Consider the following 6,971-nt stretch of genomic DNA (forward strand, 5'->3'; position numbering starts at 1 on the left):
TATTTAAAACAGTTTATGTGACTACAGTGGTTCAACCTTAGTGTAATGAAGCAATGAAAATACTTTTTGTGTGCCAAAAAACTAAATAATGACTTTTCAACAGTATCTCGTGATGGATGACACTGCTTCATGAAGCTTCAAAGCTTTATTAATCTTTCAGTTCAAATCAGAGCATATCAAACTGCCAAAGTCACATGATTTCAGTAAATGAGGCTTCGTTACGTCATAAGTGTTTTGAAATTTCAATGGTTCGTGTGACTTTTGCAGTTTGATACACGTTCTGAGCAAATGATTTGAAACAAAAGATTCGTAAAGCTTCTAAGCTTCATGAAGCAGTGTTTTGAGATCGCCCATCACTAGATATAGTTGAATAAAATCGTTGTTTTGGGAGATGGGGGTGGGGGGGGGGGGGGGTTGGCAAAAAAAGTATTCTCGTCGCTTTATAATATTTAGGTTGAACAACTGTAGTCACATGAATTGTTTTAAATGTTTTAGAGGCTTTCTGGGCATTGAAAAAAAGAAATGATCTTGCTAGAAATGCACGCTTCACTGAGCCACATCTTAATGTGTGTTGTGAGGATGAACGAAGATCTTACGGGTGTGAAACGACATAAGTAATTATTGACTTAATTTTCATTTTTGGGTGAACTAATCCTTTAAAAACCACAAAGACATTTTCAGATAGCTATCATCATTAAGGAATAGACCAATATTGCCAAGCAAGTCATACAAAAAAAAGTGATGCATGACTGACCGGAAGGAGCCGCGCACTTGCAGAAGTCATACAAACTTTCCATCAAACAGATAAAAATCAACCAAATAACAATTATGCTCCAGATGAAGTTCCATCCCAGGATTCAAAGTGTGACTAGAAATATTGAAAAGAGTAAAGAGGACAATACATTAGATATATTACAAAACATAATAATACTTTCAGAAACAAATAGGGGGAGGACAGATACAGTCAGAGACAGATAAAGGGATGAGAGGTACAGTCAGAGAGAGACAGAGGGATGAGAGGTACAGTCAAAGGCAGATAGAGAACAATAAAAGGAAGACGCAATCTTGGTGTGTGTGTATCCTTACATTTCAGAAATTCCATTGGAATTTGCACAGAAGAGTGGCAACATGTGGGTTGACTGCCACACATTTTCTTCTGTATCACTTGTCCTGTTTTTATTTCGATGGCACTTTTCCCTTGGCTTTGGGTCCTCTCTCTGGATTTATGCCCACAAAGCACCTAAAGGGTCATGAAACAGACAATATGTAATTAAGAGCGGTTTTAGGACCTCCAAGAAAGTTGGAGATGTCCACTAATAAAAAAAAAAACATATTTAACTCAATAGCTTGCTGGTGTTAAATAGGGAGACAAATATATTATCTTCTCGAGTTAAGACACATTGTTTTAAAGGCATCAACAGAAATAACACTGATAACATAACATTATTAAAAGGAATGTTCTGATATAACTTATCTATAAAATGCTGGTTCTGAAGTTGTTAGAATTCAACCATTACCTTTGAATGAACTCCAAGGTACACACTGCTTCCTCCTGATACTCAAGATTAAACTAGTAATAAGCAGCAAACAGAGTGGCAAGGCCGGACAGGAAACTGGGCTGAGTGCGCTCACACACCACCTCGCCTTCAATACTCAGCATCCAGTGCCCACTTGTCAAAGTGTCTCCTAAAACAATCAATATCACAATAGTAATTAATACCTATACCATTTTTTTTTTTTTTTTGTATTTCAGATTTTTACATTTACATTACATACTATATTTAGGGGTGGGATAAAAATGTGATTCTGAAATGTATCGCAATGCATAAGCAGACGATTCTGAACTGATTCACAAATGTCAAAAATAAATTTTCTAAACGTTAATTAATGTAATGTTGACGGAAAGTAAAAGGCGGATCTCTGAAACGCGGAAGTGCATGCCCAGACAGTCTGTGACATGCACATATTTCTTTTACTGTCTATGGTGTGTATCCACTGGCGCAGAGCAAGCGTTTTGAGACCTATAACGTTACTTGAGCGTTTTCAGTCCATTTAATGGAAGTTGAGCTTCCATAGTTGCATATGGTTTGTGGTGGATCGATTATGCAGCAAAATGCCTCCTAATGTGAAACAGACTGCAAGCACTTTGTTTTTTTCTTCCTGAACCTTCTGGTTGTTCGTTCATTTGAAATGACTCGAAAAAAGATTCGTTCATTTTGCTGAACGAGACTCAAAAGTCCGATTCGGTAAAATGATCCGAACTTCCCATCACTACAACTGATGATAAGATTCAAGTCATAGACGCAATAAAACAACTCGTTTGTTTATTGGTCAGTGTCGCGCATGATCAGTTCATTTGTTCAAGTGTCACCGCACTGATAAGGAGAATTTGTGCACCCTGTGCCAAAATACACACAAGATTTGCCGGCCGACATAAATATAGACACATATCTATGAATAGCATATTTAATAATTTCAAGGAAAACGTATTTGGTCGCCCTAAGGTAATAAATTAGGCTAACTATACAAAGCAGACTTTATATCAAACAGATTTGTTAAAGTTTTCACATTAACGTTACCTGAAGTTAGCAAATGCTCAAAAAAAAATCTACATCTCACAGGTTACGTTAACCTCTTAGAAAAGCACCACTGAGAATTTATATGACACACACATCCTCCGTGAGCGACCCTGACTGACCGCGAGGCTTTAGAAACGCGTTTTATTTCGGCGCCCGTGTTAACAGATGACTGCATGTGCAAAGTTGTTTTACATCATAAAATAATCACGACGAAGTGTGCTGATAAACACTAAGTTACAGTGAATATAAACTATTAGCACTGAAACATGTCATTCATAACGAAGGATTCCAGAGATTTTCTGCCCATGGCCGCCGGGGGATGTGTGAAATCCTACCGCGACCGCGCTACTGAAACCCCGCGCAATTCTGCCTCGCGCCCCGCGGACGGATGATGCTTGAATCTGGGGTTACCAATATAATCCGCGAATGTAGATGCATTCATATACTATAAACTACCAAACAAGAAATATAAAAAACTGAAGTCACTTACCACAGTTGTGAATCACTCCTCTTGTCTTTAACGTTAATCTCCTCGACCGTTGACGATGCGGCTCCTAAGATTTGAAATTTACAGCAAAATTCTGTAAATTTGAGTCAGACCTACACGTGACCCCAGAATGCATTGCAGTTTACAGCAATATGCTGTATTATTAAAAAACAGTCCGCGGCTGTAAAATAATGCTGTAATTTTTACAGCAATTCATTACAGTGTGCTAACCCTAACCCTTTTCTATTGAAATTGACTTTTTTCCCCACAAAGCTGTATATGTAAATATAATAATAGTAATTGTAAAAACCATTTCCTTTCAAATGCCAGTAATTTGCTACTCTGACCTAATCCAGTCAGCAGATATTATCAAAGCTTAAACCATCTGTTGTTTGGTATCAAGTAGGCAACCAGACTTGCACTTTCAGAAAATTATAGTAACATTTTCTGTTTGGTTTCAATCTTAAACACAGATGACACACTTAGTTTATCCTTTTATTTTAGCTTGGGAAAATTAATTGCATTTATTTATGTTTTATATGGTTTCTTTTGGAACCCCGGCAAAATTTAACACAACCATTTGTTTATAATCAGTTCAGCTGAATTAGCTTCAGTATTAGTCAACCCAAAAATTTTTATCATTATTTATTCACCACGTCAGTCCAAACCTGTATTACTTTTTTTCTTTTGTGGAGTAAGATATATGATACGTGTGTCTCATGGGCTTCAGTCTTGTTATCAAATGTATTTTATTTTGTGTTACAAAGAAGAAATAAAGACATGCAGGCTTAGAAAGATAAGATGGTAATTATGACATTTTAGGGTGAACTATCCCTTTAAGCACAAAAATGATTGATTTTATATATAAAAGTTAGACTTTCTGTAGACCACAGCCAGCAGTCTATACATATTACAAAGTGGAAATTACTTGTAATAAAATCTTGAGGAAGACGAGGTTTCATCTTCAGGTTACCCACAAGTTATATGAGCCTTTATTTCCCTTCTGGATGAACTATCTGCTATAACTGCCTTCTTCTTTATCATCCCCCACAATCTGTCAGATTGCTATTCTCACTTTACACTTTCACCTTATGTGAACCGTATGGAGGTGAAAATATGAGAACAAGATTTATTCTTTAAAGTCCCAGACAAAAGTCTGAAGTATTCAGACAAAAAGTGTAAGCTCGGAGTCTTCTTTCCCTGGAGAAAGGTTCAAAAGGACTCGAAACACTTCAGACTAAAACCGTCTTGCTTGTAGCCTTTCATCTTACACGTGATTACAGAGATCTCATCTCCTAGCCCCATACAATATGATCAGAGGAAACATATGGTACATGGTCAACCAAAAACCAAAAAAAAAATATTTTTATTATTATTAATTAAATACATTTGTATTTTTTTTTTACACTATGCGTTACTGTAAGGTTAACATATTTTTTTTTAACTATAGGTTCACAAATGAACTGAGCAAAAACTTGAAACCTAGATGTCAAGTTGCTAATCTAGGTTTTACATAGTTTACCCTGGAATAAAAATGTAAACTCGGTGTGTGGGTTGCGGTGCAAACCCTGCTATGGAGCAAGACTTTAATCCAGAGTTAAATGTGGTTTTAATCCGGGGTTTAAATGTTGCCCCCATTTCCTCACCCTCATGCCATTTTAACAACCTGGTCTCGTAAAAAAACATACCTATGAGCACTTTTGGTGCAACTCCGTTTTTACTTATCTTTCATGTTGCCCGCAGTTTCAAAGAGAGGTAGCATTTTAACCTAGTGAAGAAGCAGCACGCTTAAACATACTTTTAAAAAGAGTACAGAAAGAAGCATAGCGGAAATAATATACTTTAAAAGAATTTACTTAAAGGTCCCGTTTTACGCGTTTTTTTTGAAGCTTTGATTGTGTTTACAGTGTGCAATATAACATGTGTTCATGTTTCGCATGTAAAAATGCAATTGTAAAATTACTTCTGTCATTAAAACATGTTTGGTTAAAGTGTCCTGCCAAATGTACTGTCAAGCATTTATGGTAAACTAAAGTATACGTTTGACTGAAACGTAATATCAAATAACACCCTACAGTTACATTTTACACTGTTTAAAAATCTGTAAAAATAGGGCATAGTGTGCTGTGTTAATTTGAATACATTTTCTGGTAACGCTTTTTTATAAGGTGTCCTTATTAAACATTACATGCACTTACTATTATAATAACAATTAACTATGCATAATTAAATGCAAGTAACCCCTAATCCTAACAGTAAGTACACTCTATTATATTCCTACTGTGAGGAGTGAGGAGGCGGAAGGTAACTCTCGATGATACATTCTTTACTTTCTTCAAATGGAACAAGGAACACATACGAAATGGGTAATGATGTTCTAGACAGCACGCAGGACTCTGGAAACACGGGGCTTAAATAGAACTGAAAAAAATGGGACACACCTGGGATCAGTGGAACAAAATGGGGAACACCAGGAAACACAATCAGGACAGGAACAGGAAAACCAAATAAGGACACAATAATAAAACTGGAGCATGTTGGGGAGAAAAACACAACACGAGACATGGAACAGAGTCTGACAATTATCTGCAAGTATCCTTTACTAATGTACTTTAAAAGTATGATTTAAAGTACAGTACAACTGAATTGTATATTCAATGCCATAAATCACACTTATTTTTCCACAAAGTGCATAATTTTCTTTCTTCTGCAGCAAACAAAAGAAGATTTAAAGAATGTTTCAGCTCACAATGTTTCACACACACATACACACAAATTTATATATTTGTTTGTTTATTTATTTATTTTAGTATAACTGTGAAATTCTGTAGAATGGCCCATACATATTATGGGCAGTTTTACAAAATTGGTTCAAGGTAAGAGATGGTTAATTCTCATATTGTATTTTTAGAACATTTTAGAATATTTTTCCTCTACACATTTTTCATTATATATACTTTTATAATATTATCTTTATATATTAATATTGTTTACCCCTAGTAAAATTTTTTTTAGCTATTTTATAAAAGTTTTCACAGGTATATTCAATAACAATTACAATTTTAAAATTATTTCATATGTAATTTATGAAATGTGTTGTATTTTGACAAAACACTAGCATATCATCTGAGTTTATAACCACCATCTCTCAGGACCTGAAGTGGGACAATAACATTGACTCCATGGTGAAAAAGGCCCAACAAAGGTACTTCCTTCGCCAGCTGAGGAAGTTTAACCTGCCACAGGAGCTGCTGAAACAGTTCTACTCAGCCGTCATTGAGTCTGTACTGTGTATTTCAATAACTGTCTTTTTTGGTTCAGCAACAAAATCAGACATCAAAAGACTACAGAGAACTGTTCGGACTTCCGAAAAGATTATTGGTGCTCCTCTCCCCACCCTTCAAGAACTCTATACATCCAGAGTGAGGAAAAGGGCTCAGAAAATCTCTCTGGATCTCTCACATCCAAGTAAACCCATCTTTGAACTTTTGCCAACTGGCCGGCGCCTCAGAGCCGCAAATACCAGAACAGTCAGGCACAAGAACAGTTTCTTCCCCCAGGCAATCTACCTCATAAACAGTTTAATGTTCCCCACTTTGGCTGCAATAAAAATGTGCAATATCCCTATATTTATTTGTTACCCCTCCATAGTACATCCCTGCATCTTACTCAATCCTATTCCATTATAATTCATAGCACAATTGTTTATACACTTATTTATTTGCTTAAAGAAATTTGTGTGTGTATATATATATATATATATATATATATATATATATATATATATATATATATATATATATATATATATATATATATATATATTTATATTTATATATTTATTTATTTATTTTTTTTTGTCTGTGTGTTGTTGTCTGTACTGGAAGCTTATGTCACTAAAACAA

At 35.4% G+C, this 6,971-nt stretch overlaps 1 long non-coding RNA gene across 1 annotated transcript; it reads right to left on the bottom strand.

Annotated features, from left to right (window-relative positions):
• Positions 1 to 1,181: 1,181 nt before the first annotated feature.
• On the bottom strand, positions 1,182 to 3,134 carry LOC113052507 (uncharacterized). Its single transcript, XR_003277051.1, has 3 exons — positions 3,070 to 3,134; positions 1,518 to 1,686; positions 1,182 to 1,240 (listed from the first exon to the last, which is right to left on the bottom strand). It is a non-coding gene; the product is annotated as an uncharacterized LOC113052507 (long non-coding RNA).
• Between the last annotated feature and the right edge of the window lie 3,837 nt (positions 3,135 to 6,971).

The sequence above is a fragment of the Carassius auratus genome, chromosome 32 (genome assembly GCF_003368295.1).
Source record: "Carassius auratus strain Wakin chromosome 32, ASM336829v1, whole genome shotgun sequence".
NCBI lineage: Eukaryota > Metazoa > Chordata > Actinopteri > Cypriniformes > Cyprinidae > Carassius > Carassius auratus.